General features: G+C 35.7%; 1 non-coding gene across 1 annotated transcript; it reads left to right on the top strand.

Moving 5' to 3' along the window:
• The first annotated feature begins 4,477 nt into the window (after window positions 1-4,477).
• Window positions 4,478-4,584, top strand: LOC144456107 (U6 spliceosomal RNA). The gene has a single exon (XR_013485008.1). It is a non-coding gene; the product is annotated as a U6 spliceosomal RNA (small nuclear RNA).
• The last annotated feature ends 10,013 nt before the right edge of the window (window positions 4,585-14,597 follow it).

Below are 14,597 nucleotides of genomic sequence, written 5' to 3'. Positions count from 1 at the left end.
GGAAGAGAAATGAGAGTGATGCAAGAAAATCATGAAAAACAAGTCAACAGCTTGCTAAAGGAGACCCAAAAAATACTGAAGAAAATAACACTTTAAAAAACAGCCTAACCCAAATGGCAAAAGAGGTCCAAAAAGCCAATGAGGAGAAAAATGCCCTAAAAAGAAAAATTGGCCAAATGGAAAAGGAAGTCCAAAAGATTACTGAAGAAAATACTTCCTTAAAAATTAGAATAGAGCAATTGGAAGACAGTGACTTTATGAGAAATCAAGACACTGTAAAAAAATCCAAAAGAATGAAAAATTAGAAAACAATGTGAAATATCTCATTGGAAAAACAACTGACCTGGAAAATAGATCCAGGAGAGAGAATTTAAAAATTATTGGACTATCTGAAAGCCATGATCAAAAAAAGAGCCTAGACATCATCTTTCAAGAAATTATCAAGGAAAACTGCCCTGATATTTAGAACCAGAGGGCAAAATAGAAATTGAAAGAATCCACAGATCTCCTCCTGAAAGAGATCCCCAAAGGAAAACTCCTAGGAATATTGTAGCCAAATTCCAGAGTTCCCAGGTCAAGGAGAAAATATTACAAGCTGCCAGAAGGAAACAATTCAAGTACTGTGGAAACACAATCAGGATAACACAAGATTTAGCAGCTTCTACATTAAAGGACGCAGGGCATGGAATATAATATTCCGGAGGGCAAAGGAGATAGGATTACAACCAAGAATCACCTACCCAGCAAAACTGAGTATAATCCTTCAGGGGAAAAAATGGTCATTCAGTGAAATAGAGGACTTTCAAGCATTCTGATGAAAAGACCAGAGCTAAACAGAAAATTTGACTTTCAAATACAGGACTCCAGTGGAACATGAAGAGGTAAACAGGAAAGAGAAATCATAAGAGACTTATTAAGATTGAAGTATTTACATTCCTGCATAGAAAGATGATATTTGTAACTCATGAGAACTTTGTCAGTATTAGGGTAGTTGAAGGAAAAAATTATGTATGTATATATAGATAGATAGAGGGCACAGGGTGAGTTGAAGATTAAGGGGTCATATCTGGAGAATAAAATTAAGGGATGAGAGAGGAGATACTGGAGAAGAAAAGGGAGAGGTAGAATGGGGTAAATTATCTCACAAAAAAAAAACAGAAAAGAAAAGTCTCTCACAGTGGAGGGGAAACAGGGGAAGGTGAGAGGGAATGAGGGAATCTTATTCTCATAGGATTTGGCTTAAGGAGAGAATAACATACACATTCAATTGGGTATGGAAATCTGTCTTACCCTATAGGAAAATAGGGGGAGAGGGGGACAAGAGAGCAGGGGGTGATAGAGAGGAGGGCAGATTGGGAAAGAGGGTAATCAGAAGCAAATACTTCTGAGGAGGGACAGGGTCAAAAGAAAGAATAGAATAAATGGGAGGGCAGGACAGGATTAAGGGAAATAGAGTTAGTTTTTACAACATGTCTACTAAGGAAGTGTTTTGCATAACTGCACATGTACAACATATATTGAGTTGCTTGCCTTTTCAATGAGGGTGGGTGGGGGAGGGAGGAAGGGAGAAAATTTGGAACTCAAAGTTTTAAAAACGCATGTTTTAAAAAAATGTTTTCACATGCAACTGGGAAATAAGAAATACAGGAAATGGGGTACAGAAGTCTATCCTGCCCTACAGGAAAATAGAAGGGGAAGGGGATAAGAAAAGGGAGGGGGGAGAGATAGAAGAGGCAGACCAGGGGAAGGGGTATTCAGAATGCATGCCATCTTGGGGTGGGGGGAGGGGTGAGAAATTTGGAACTCAAAAACTTGTGGAAGTGAATATTGAAAACTAAAAATAAATAAATTCATATTAAAAAAAATAAACTGTACGAAAGCTGTTTATTGTTTCCACTAGTTTTTTAGTTGATTCTTTAGTACTCTCTAAGTATACCATCATTTCATCTGCAAAGAGTGGTGGTTTTACTTCCTTATTGTCTATTTTTATTTCTTCAATTCCTTTGTCTTTTCTTGTTGCTATAGTTAGCATTTCTAGAACAATACTGAATAATAATGGTGATAATGGGTATTCTTGCTTCACCCCTAAACTCATTAGGAAGGCTTTCAGCTTATCCCCATTGAACATAATGCTTGCTGATGGCTTGAAATAGATGCTACTTATCATTTTAAGGAAAGCTTCATTTATTCTTGTGCTCTATGATATTTCTAATAAGAATGAGTGTTATATTTTCTCAAAAGCTATTTCTGCATCTATTAAAACAATCATTTTTTTAACTTTTCTTATTGATATGGTAAACAATGCTGATGATTTTTTTTTCTAATATTGAATAAGCTCTCCTTTCCTGGAATAAATCCCACTTTTTCCTACTGTGTTATCTTTGTGATGTAGTTCTGTAATCTCTTTCCTATTATTTCACTTTAAATTTTCCCATTAATGTGCATAAGGGAAATTGTTCTATGGATTCCCTTCTCTGTTTTTGCTCTTCCTGGATTATATACAAGCATTATATTCATGTCTTAAATGGAATTTGGTAGAACTCCTTTACTTATTTTTTTTTAAATACTTTGTGTCATTGGGAGTAATTGTTCCTTAAATGTTTGGGAGAATTCCCTTGTGAATCCATCTGGTTCTTGGGATTGTTTTCTTAGTTAAGTTATGGATGGACTGTTCAATTTCTTTTTCTAACATGGAGTTATTTAAGTATTCTATTTCTTCTGTTACTTTGGAAAATTTATAATTTTATAAATATTCATCCATTTCACTTAGATTGTCAGATTTATCGACATAGAGTTGGGTAAAATAGCTCCCAATTGTTACTTTAATTTCATCTTTATTGGTTGTACATTCTTCCTTTTCATGTTTGATTCTGGTAATTTGGTTTTCTTTTCTTTTTAGTCCAATTAATCAATGGCTTATTTATTTTACTTTTATTATAAAACTCCTAATTCTATTTACTTTTTCAATTTTGTTTTGCTTTCAATTTTATTAATCTCTATTTTGATATTCAGATTTTCCAATTTGGTTTTTAATTGGGATTTTTAATTTTTTTTTTTTAATGTATTAGCCAAAGCTCCACTGGGCTTTTTGTGTTGGTGGTCTGACAATGGAAAGAATATTGGTTTGTCTTTTTGTTTTAGTTTTTTTTTTTTAGATTTAAACACTAAAATTTAAATGCATAATGCAAAAAGAAAAAAAGGAACATTATAAACTTAAATATGAAAACAAATATAAAATAAGAAAATAAAAAAATCATGTCACATGCACAACAGAATGTACAAGAGGATTTAAAATATTTAGCAATAAAATTTCATTTCAAGAAAGCCTGTATAATAAATACTACACATTGTGTTGAGAGCTCTCCATCTTTTCTCTGATTTCTTGTAGATTTTCTTATGTTTTCTGCTGTACATTTTTTACTTTGTTATTTTTCCCTTTCCCCTTCCAAGACTACAACCAATAATGATATATTTATATATAGACATATACATACATGTATACATATATACACATACAAACATACATAAACATATACTTTCCTTAACAGATTCCACTGCAAATCTTAATTTTTGTTTGTGTGTATCTCTTATTTACTAACCCTCCTGAGTCCTTTATTTTACTTCTACCATCTATATTGCCCTCCTATTACTTAACCTACCCCTCAATGATCCCTCCCTTGTCCTCTCATTCCCATAATCTAAATACCTTTCTATATACCCTTTTTCCCTCACACTCCCTTTTAAAGATCCCTTGCTTATCCTCTCCTCCCTTGCTAGCATTTTATTTCTTTATAAATTTAGAAGACTTTTATACTTTTCTAGAAGTATATGTATTACTCTGTCTTGAATCCATTCCATATGGAAGTAGGTTTCTAGAACATCCCTCACCCCCCATCAAATTGCTCTGAATCTGTTCTTTCTCTTGTACCTCATTTGCATAATAGAATTACTCTTTTTTAGTTGTTTCTGAATGGTTTTACTTTTTGAAGTCATATCATGCTCAGATCTACCCCAAACTTTCTCATGAACTACCCAGTTATAAAAAGCAATGTTAGACATAAGTTTTGCATGTAACATACATAAAAGGTAAAGGTCTGTCCTTATTGAGTTCCTTCTGTTTGTTCTTTGATATGTACCTTATATTTCTCCTGGCTCTTGTTTATCAAATCTTTTATTAAATTCAGGTATTTTTTTTCCTTAACAAATTCCTGAAAATCTCACAATTCAATAAATGCCCTTTTTAAAAAAAATCAGAATTATACTTAGCTTTGCTGGATATGATATTTTTTTCTGCCAGAACTCGTTATTTTGCTCTTTGATATATAGTGTTCCAAGACCTGCAGTCCTTTAGTGTCGCCACTGCTAGGTGTTGTGTGATGCTAATTGTATCACTGCCATACATAAATTGTTTTTTTTTTTTCTTCTTGTTGCTCGTAATATTTTCTCCGTGAGCTTCAGGTTCTGAAATTTGCCTGTGGTGCTCACTTTGGCAGCACATATACTAAAATTGGAATGATACAGAGAAGATTAACATGGCCCCTGTACAAGGATGATACTCAAATTCATGAAGCATTCCATATTTAAAATAAAAAAATAAATTTGACTATAATGTTTCTGTGGGTTTTCCTTCTAGGCTTTTTTTCAGGTGGTAATCATTGGATTTTTTTTTTATTTCTACTTTCCCCTCTTGTTCTAATGCTTCAGGGCAATTTTAATTATTTCTTACATTATTGTATCAAGATCCTTTTTTGTTTTTTGATCACAGCTTTCAGGTTCTCTGATTCTTCCTATCATTTCTTTTCTTAATCTGTTTTCCAGATATTATATTTCTCTTACAAGGTGTTTCACGCTCCCGTCTATTTTTAAAATTATTTATATTTTGTTTTATTATTTCTTGATCTCTTATAACTTCACTGGCTTTCCCTTGTGCAATTCTGACATTCAAGGAGTCATTTTCTTCCTTAGGATTCAGGATCTCCTATTCTAATTGGCTGACTTTCTTTTCATAATTTTCTTTTTTTTCTTGGATTGTTCCTATTTTTTTAGTTGTTCTTCAATCTCCCTCATTTGATTTTAAAGGATTTTTTAAGCTTTTCTATGATTTCTTTTGGACATGCAATCATTTCACATTACTCTTTGGAGTAGAAGAAAATTCTTTTTTTTTTTCCTCCCTTCGGTATCCTCCTCTGAATATGAACCTCAGCCTTCTCTATTCCCATAGCAACTCTCTATGACTGGATTCTTTCTCCTTTACCTGTGCATCTTTTTTTGTTGTGGTAGTAACTTAATTTGTGTAATCACCTCTAGTCCTGTGATATGGAGAAATAATGCCTCTAGACACTTATCTTAAGTTATCATACCCTCTAACCTGGAACCAAAGCCAAACCTCCAGCCTCGTGTAAGTGCCCACAGATAGTAGCATGCCCACCCTACTGCTCCTGCACTCACTGAGCATGTGGTGGTTCCTTCTCAGCTCCACAGTGTCAATGCAGCACAGCTGGGTCTGGTGTTCTTTATCAGCAGAGGTTTCCTCAATCTTCCCTGGCTTAGACACCTAACTCTCTTTTACTCTGATGGGGGTATGGGTATTCCTATAGCTTGGGCTGAAGCAGTCTCCCAACACAGCTAACCCAAAGGCTTGCTGCTTAAACAAGCAGTCCTTACCCTGGAGTCGTTTCTCACTCACAGAGACAAAACCTTGTCCTAGGATTTTTCTCCAGGTCTTTTCTGATTGTCCCAAAAAGACCACTGTTCTACCCCTACGCATTTATTTGCAGAGTTCTATGTTATCCCTCAGGTATTATTTTACCTCTTTTGTGGAGGAAAATCTTGAGAAATTGGAATTTTCTGATTTTGTCCACCATCTTTCCAGAATCCTCTCCTGATTTGTCTTTTCTAAAGAGTGATGGTAAATACCGTCTAGTAGGTTCATTTACCCCATTTGTTCTAAGCTCAGCTCAGTGAGTAGATAGTCTCTCTTTTTTCTCTCTGCACAAAAAGGAATTTGTACTGTATTTATGGGGCAGCTAGGTGGCACAGGGAATAGAGTGCTAGTCCTGGATTTAAGAGGACTGAGTTCAAATCCATTCTCAGAAACTTTCCTAGCTGTGTGGCAAAGGACAAATCACTTAGTGATGTTTTCCTCAGTTCCTCATCTATAAAATGAGCTGGAGAAGGAAATGGTAAACCACTACAGTATCTTCGACAAAAAAGTCAAACACAAATTGAGTCATGGAGAGTCAGACATGAATGAATCAAGTGAACAAAACAAATTATATTTATATTGTAGATATTGTGTGTACATACTGTCTCCTCTGATAGAATATAAACCCTCTGTTGACTTGGATTATTTCCACTCATGTTGTTATCACCAGTGCCTTGTGCAGTTCCTGACATAAAACAGAAACTTAACAAATACTTATTGATTATTGATTTCCTTAAAATTATTATTAAAATTTAAAAGAATTTCTAGGTCACATTTTTTTCTTAGAATTCAGCATTGTGGTGAATAGAGTGTTAGACCAGAAGTCAGAAAAACTCATCTTCCTGAGTTCAAATCTGGTTTCAGATACTTACTAGATGTGTGACCCTGGGAAAGTCAGTTAACCCTGCTCATTTAAATTTCTTATCTCTAAAATATGCTGAATAAAAGGAGCAAACTACTTCAATATCTTCCCGAAGAAACTTCAAATGGCATCATCAAAATTCATATACAATATATCATCATTTTTTGCTGAATGATTGAGGATTTCTATACAAATAGTCTCTGGTATTTGACAGAGTGAGACGTAGAATCAAGAAAGCTTGAATTCTTCAAGATTATCATTTTCATACATTAACTACTGTATGACCATTCAATGATTAGTTATCTTCTCTAAACCTCTGTTTCCTCATGTATAAAATGGGTATGGTAATAATACCTCCAGTAGCTACCTTAAAGGCTGATTGTGAGGCTCACATTAGATAAAGGAGGCAGATACAAGCATTATTTTATTTCGCATAAAATCTATTATATCTGTAAGAAATAGAAAACTAGTACATATTAGACATTTGAAACTGGGAACAAATGTTAGTGCGTGTTTTCTCTTAGGAAAACATTAGTCTCTTTATGCCTTGGGAGGAATACAAAGCTCGTAATAGAAAAGCTATGATTTTTAACATGTAAAAACCCATTCAGTGCTCCCTGGTTTTGATCATGTGCATACTTCCTCTGTCTGACAAGAAGGATACCTAAGTCTGCCTGCCTTAGAAGCTAAGGCTTAGATGGGAAAATAATTGATCCCCTTGTGACCATACTTCTGCTACTTTTACTCTGTCCTTGGTGAAGTTAGTCCTCACACTCTGGGCATCCTCCGGCCCCAGGCTCCAACTCCAATTCCTTCTAACTTGGTAGCAACTGCTAAGCCTGGGGTCCCCTGGAAAAAAAAGAATGAAGAAAAATAATGAAAATACGTGAATGAAAAGGAATGATTGAATGAAAAGATATATGTTATGTGTCAGGTGCTGTGCCAAAATATGAAGAGAAGGGAGGGATATATTGTCTCTGCATTTGTAGAGCTTGAATTCTCACATATGGGGAGTGATGGCTACAGGATATTTCAGCCTAGAGAGTCACATGGATGGCTAGAAATACACAGGAGAACCAATGGATCTGTTCTTTCAAGAAAAAAATTACATTGTTTATTTGATCACTGAGTCAAGAGAAAGAGGTGCAGTGATTTTTTGGGGGGAGGGGAGGCAGGAAAAAAGAGATAATACATTAGGGCACTAGATTAAATGGAATGTGGCCCTGATGAATGACTGGATAGGATGTGAAACACTAGGGACTGTTTAGAGTTAGAAAGAGAGATAAGTAAGCTTGTAATGATTAACTTTCAGTCAAGGAACCTCAGCCACAGGACAGGAAATACAAAGTTGAATGGGTATAGCATCTGTTGTAACTAATATATAAATTCTGGAGGTTATAGGGTGCTGACCTCAATAAGAAAAAGCAGGGAAACTGCAGGGCAGAGGTCAAGATGGTTCAAATGAATGGTTGGACCAGTGTTTGCTACACCAAGCACAGAATCTGAGCCACAAAGAGAATTGTAAGTGGCCTTTGGTAGAAGAAATATGATGAATGAACTTTAAATATATATATATATATATATATATATATACACACACACATATATATACACATACATACACATACACACACTATATATGTATATGTATGTGCATGTATGTGTGTATATATATGTGTGTGTATATATATATGTATATATATATATATATATATATATATATATATATATATATTCTTTCTTAGAATTCACAGAGCTCTTGTTAGATTAGAATATTATCCTGAATCAGACACTATGAAATAGATTCGAGATACAAGTTATTCTTGGAGCCAAAAAAAGCATCATCATGGGAATGAATTAGGCAGTGACAGCTAGCCAGAAGTTCCTCTGAAAAATATCTGGCAGTTTTATCAGAACTCAGTATGAATCAACAACATGCTGTGACATCTAAGAGAACTGTTGGATCTTAAGTTGCAAATGGCTTCCAGGAATAAGGAAATGATGGTCTCCTTATCCATGTTCCAGAGCACACTTTACCTATAGTGTAGTAGTCACTTCTGAGCATGACATAACAGCAAGGGCTGAGAAGCTGGAGAGCACAGGATGAAAACAAGGATGACAAATATCCATGATCTCATGAAGGAATTGGGAATATATGCTTCAAAAAAGAGAAGTCTCAGAGGAGTAATTACTCACCAGAAGTAATGGTGGCTTTCTTCTTCAATTCTTTAAGTTATTTTTTTCACGTTCACTTATTTATTTATTTATTTATTTATTTATCTAATCATTTATTTATTTATTTATTTATTTATTTATCTATTTTTTTTTTTTTGTGAAAGAGGGATTATATTATTCTGCTTGGCCTGGGAGGGGAAATTAAGAAGAATGGGGGCAATATGGAAAGAGACTAATTTAGGGTTAATGTCTGGAAAATATCTTCTAACACTATAAGCTCTCCTAAAGTGGAACCAGGTGTCTCAACGGCATACTCACCTCCTCCTAATTTGAGGAATTCAAGCAAAACTTGGATAAGTATTGGTTGGGTTGGGTATGATATCAAGTTACCTAGGCTTTGACTGAGCGGACATGTAGATGCCTTCCAGCTGAGATAGTATAGGAAGCACACTCTCTGGAAGATTCTGGAACCACTTGAATATTCCCCTTGCTATATGAAACAGAACAGAAATACACACACCCATGCATATATACATATACATAACACAAATACATACATACACACATCAAAATTAATTCTAGCTAAAAGGAATCACAGGAATTTCAATCTTCAATGCACTTTGGGTATACAAGTGGGTATGTGGCTCTTACAGTCCATAGGTAGTAATGGAACAGAAATATGGTCGACATTGATCCAGAATCTAAAGTTTAGCTAGGCATAAGGAATAAATTGGGGCTTCATTTTCCATCTTTTATTGTTACTGTGCATAGTTATTAGTGTGTCGTTCTGAATATACATATAATGAAGATGTATCTCTAGCTGACAGGCCATAGATGCATCAGTGATGCAGAATCTGAAATATAAAACCATGAGAAGGGATGGTCCCAATCATTTTGTTCCTATATCTTCCACCTGCCCCATCTAGAAAGTGTTGTCTGGCCAAAGACAGAGCCACTAAGTGCATGGAGCTGTCTTCACCATCCATGGGCAGCACATGATGCCCTCCTCCCATGCCCTTGGATTCCAAGTAGCCTTTACCTTTAGATAGTTGTTTCAGTTCTTCCTCATCTCTCCTTTTCCTACAACCTTTTTCACTATCTAGCCTGCCCTTCTTACCAAACTCAGTTAAACAAGAATCAGTTCAACCAAGCAGGAATGGGGCAGAATAGAAGCCACGCTTTCACAGATTTCTTTACTCACAAGATGCATTGCTAAACTATACGTACTTGGAACTGAGATGCTTCTTTCCCAGAGCAATCTTCTTTGTCCTAGACTCTATCTAATTGAATTGAAATGCAGTAGATTCCATTTTGTTCTATTCTCTTCTCTCTTATTGTTCTACTCTGTTCAGTTTTATCAACATTTATTAAATATCTGCTATGTGCCTGATACTATGCTGTGGATATAAATACAAACTATAAATAGTCTGTACCCTTAAAGATCATCGATTCTATCTCTTGAGCAGAGATACTATGTTCACAGATAAATTAATAAAACCGATACATATACACAAGCAACATGGGGCTTGTGACACATGGAGATGGAATAAGAGATCATTCTGGGAATGGGAAACGGTCTATTCAAAGATATGGAGACAGGAAATGGAATTTTATGTATGAGGTACAGAGGGTGGTCTAATAAGGGGAGTAATATATAATCAGACTAGAAAGATAGATTTCAGGCAAGCTGTGGTGGACTTTGAATACCAGCACAAGAGTATGTTTCATCTCAGAGGATTCAGTAAACAATTGAAAATTCTTGAGAAGTCAGACTTGGTTTTTTTTGAAATTCATGTTTGACAGGGGCAGCTAGGTGGCACAGTGGATAGAGCACCAGCCTTGAAGTCAGGAGGACCTGAGTTCAAATCCGGCCTCAGACCAAACACTTGACACTTACTAGCTGTGTGACCCTGGGCAAGTCACTTAACACCAATTGCCTTTAAAAAAAAGAAAATTAACTTTGACAACTCTGTATAGAATGGATAGGAGCAGAGGTCATAAGAGAATGAGAAAATCATTAGGAAGCTGCTGCTATTCTCTAGGTAAGAGCTGAGCACCTGGACTGTGGTAGTAACTGAGGGAATGAAATTTCAGGGTAGCTACAAAAAGATTTGGCAACTGATTATCTGTGAGGTGAGGAATTAAGAATTATTGAGAATCATGCTGAGGTTGTGAACAGGGAGATGGGAAGGATAGTTGTAGCTTTGACAGATATAGGAGTATTCAGAAGATAATAATGGGGGAGTGCATTCTATTTTTAACATAGTGAGTTAGAGGTGTCCATGGGACATCTAATTTGAAATATCTGTAAGGTAAATGAAGATGTAGGACTAGAGTTCAGGATAGAGATTGGGGCTAAATGCTCACACACAACAGTTATATATGAATAAAATAGACACGTATGCATGTATGTATGTATATACTTTCATTTATATAACATATATATGTATGTAAATATATGCATATATATTATTACACACAGTAACTCTTATTCCACTTTGCATAAGCTGGTCTGCCTGGTTTCAACTCCAGGGAACCAGATCCCCCACACTAGTTACTCTCTGCTGTTTGATCTTCCCACTTCTTTCCTGCCTCCTTTAGTGTGTGTTCTCCCTCTATTAGATCGTAAGCTCTTTGAGTATAGGGACTATGTTTTGTTTTTATTAATTGTATCTCCAGTACTTAATACAGTGCCTAGCACATAGTAAGTACTTAATAAATGTTAGTTGGATTGAATATATGTGTATGGTGGGGTGGAGATGGATGTATACACACATGTATATGTATATGTATACAAATACATACATATATACATATAAATATACATATATACACAAAATGAATCCCATGACCTTTGGAGAATAACACTAACCCTAGCAGTTGGACAGACTAAGGAATTTGCTGCATGAAAAATTTCTCCTCTCAGTTGAACTTTGTAGGAAACCAGCTATTCTGAAGATGGAGTACACTACAGACCTGAAGGAGAATCAGTGTAAAGGAGAGCAGTAAAGAATGAGACTAAAAGTGCAGGTTGTAAGGGGGTGGGTTGTGAAGTCAGTTATTATGTTAGCTCTCTGGACCTCAGTTTCCCCATCCATATAGTGTTAACTAGCCTAGTTTTGGCATGTGGCCCATTACAATTCAAAAAGAAAAAACAAAACAGAAAAAAAACAAAACCAAAAACAAACAAAAACAACTTTCTCACCACAATGTGTGTGGACATCTGTCACTACTGTTTCATGGGCACTTTTTATCTAAAAGTGTTCACAAAGGTTTATTTTGCTAATAATTCATATGCTGTAATCAGTGGAGAATGCAATATCCTTAATTAAATCAGGCAATGATCATTTCTTATGAACAGAGCCATTTTGGTGGGTAGGGACAGGGAGATAAACTCTCAACAACTCTCTTGGAGGACAGAATGCCATCTGCAAGAAGGAAATCAACTTTATTGTGCTTTTAATTATTCACACTATTAACTGTGAGAGTGTGCCTTTAAAACAGCTTCATTATTCATTGTAATTAAACAGTGCCTCCAAACACATAATATGGAGACCTGCATTTAAAGGGGCCATGCTGTGAGCAATGGTGTGCACACTATATATAGACAAAACATTTGAAAAGGGCTTAATTGCTCCCACATCACTTAGCAGGATGTTTCACCTGTTGCCTTTTTTAAGTCATTTGGACTTTTCAGATGAGAAATATGCAAATGTGTGGCCTAATTTTAGCATTCCACAGTTTGGAATTTGCTAGACTGCACAGAGACCAGTTAGCAGAGTATGGAGAATGTAGGAGTTCTAAAAGCTTATCTTAAGGGCTTACAATTTAATAGCATTTTAGATCCATTGCCTTGTTTTCTAAGATTGAGAGCTGGAGGGAACTTTTGTAATATAGATCTCACGGTTGCAGAATCAGAGCATTTCAAGTTGGAAGACACTTGGTGTTCAGAAGATGTAGGAACATAGCTTATATTGCAATCCCAGTTCTTCCAATCCACTTCCTGTTCGAGGTTCTGTATGTTATTTTAATTCTCTGGTTACAGTTTCTTCAACTGCAAAAAAAGATAGACGACATAAGGCTAGATGACTTCAAAGATTTCTTCTAGCATTAAGTATGTAATCATAAATCCAATCTAAACTATGTTGGAAGCTTAAAAAGTGTTTCTTATTCAAGATCTGTGTCATAGCTGGTTTGTAGCAGAGTCGTGATTCAAAACTCAGGCTTCTGACTTTAGATCCAATGTCACTGATGGCAACTGAATTTCTCCTTCTACTAAACCATGTGACACAGGATTATGGAACATCACAATTCTGTAAAGTAGGTCATTTAAATAATATTATACCCACTTTATAGAGAAAGATACTGAGTCCCAGGGAATCAAGATTACTTGTCTAAAATCAAACACCTTGTAAGTAGTACTACCAAAATGTGAATTTATGTATTCTTAGTAGAAGTCCAGTACTCTTCTCACTACAACATGCTTAGTTTCTTTTTTATAGCTTGGTAATTACAAAAACAAATGTTGCAATTCATTACAAAAGAAAATCTATCATTTAAGTGTCCATGGTATTTGTGAATTCACAGACATTGAATCCTAAGTCTTCCTGAATCCTATGACTTTACTTGGCAGAAGTGGCAATCAGCATCTGATTATTAAGTGATGACACCATGACCAATTAAAGTCATCACCATTTAGGATCAATGAAGATCGGCATGTCAAACAGCTGGTGACATTCAATTCCATAGAATTCAATAAGTGATGAGGTGACTAAAATGTACAATCATCTTCCATGCGAAGTGCTAGAGTGAAAGGGAAGAGAGGTTAGGGAGAAGTGCTAGACAATAAGATAGATCCTTCCTTCATGGACCACATAGTCTCCATGCCAAGAAAATAAGACATAAGAACTTTTACTTAGATAATATTCAATAGTAACTGAAAAATTAATTACTTCCTAATGTAGTGTTTTATGAGCACTAAAATGAGAGAGGCCATTGTCAATGCCATGGGCTCACAGAAGGTCTCTTGGTTATCCTGAAACATTGAGTTGGGTCGAGTAAAAGAATGACTTAGTGATGTGGAGATCATTGCTCTCTCTTGTACAAGTGCTGCACTTATTCTACTGGAGGTTAAACACATGTGCTTTTAAACATCAACCATTTCTATAGGATAGGAGACCAGAGCTCCTTTGCAAAGGGACACATGGTAAAATAGTTCTGATTAAATGTGTTATCTATAGGATCAAAGATATCAAGCTAGATGGAATCTTCAAGAGCAGAGAACCACAAAAACAGAGAGTTGCAAGGCACTGCCGTTTCTATCCAGTGTAACCCATGTATGGGGAAATGCACAGCAGAACACATGTGGCAAAGACAGAGCAGGCATTATTCGAAAATCACCAAAAAGAGAAAACCATCCGCTTATGAAGGCAGAGCACTCCTTCCTGCTCAGTTCTCGTTCTTAGGAAACTTTCTGGAACTCCATTTGTTTCCTTTTCTCCTAATTCTGACTCCTGGGCTAAGACAACAATGTGAAGCCCTTCTCTAAATGATAGCTCTTCAAAATTTGGACACAGTGATATAATTCCCCTGAAGTCTTCTTTTCTCCAGGCTAAGAATCACTAATTCCTTCATCTGACACTTATCATGTGAACTCATAACTATTATCCTCCTGATTGTCCTACTTTGAACACGACCCAGATAACTGAGGTCTTTCTGAAAATTCAGTGCCCACGCAAACACAGGATAGCAGATGAGATTTGACAGGGGCCGAGTACATTGGAACGAACACCTCCCTCTTCCCAGAAACTTTACTTCTTCTAATGTGGCTTAATTTTATTTTTACTTTTACTTTTA

Source organism: Phascolarctos cinereus, unplaced genomic scaffold (assembly GCF_003287225.1).
Source record: "Phascolarctos cinereus isolate Bilbo 61053 unplaced genomic scaffold, phaCin_HiC Scaffold_2;HRSCAF=192, whole genome shotgun sequence".
Taxonomy (NCBI): Eukaryota; Metazoa; Chordata; class Mammalia; order Diprotodontia; family Phascolarctidae; genus Phascolarctos; species Phascolarctos cinereus.
Note: the sequence above shows the minus strand (reverse complement) of the source record. Positions and strands in the feature narration are given on the sequence as shown.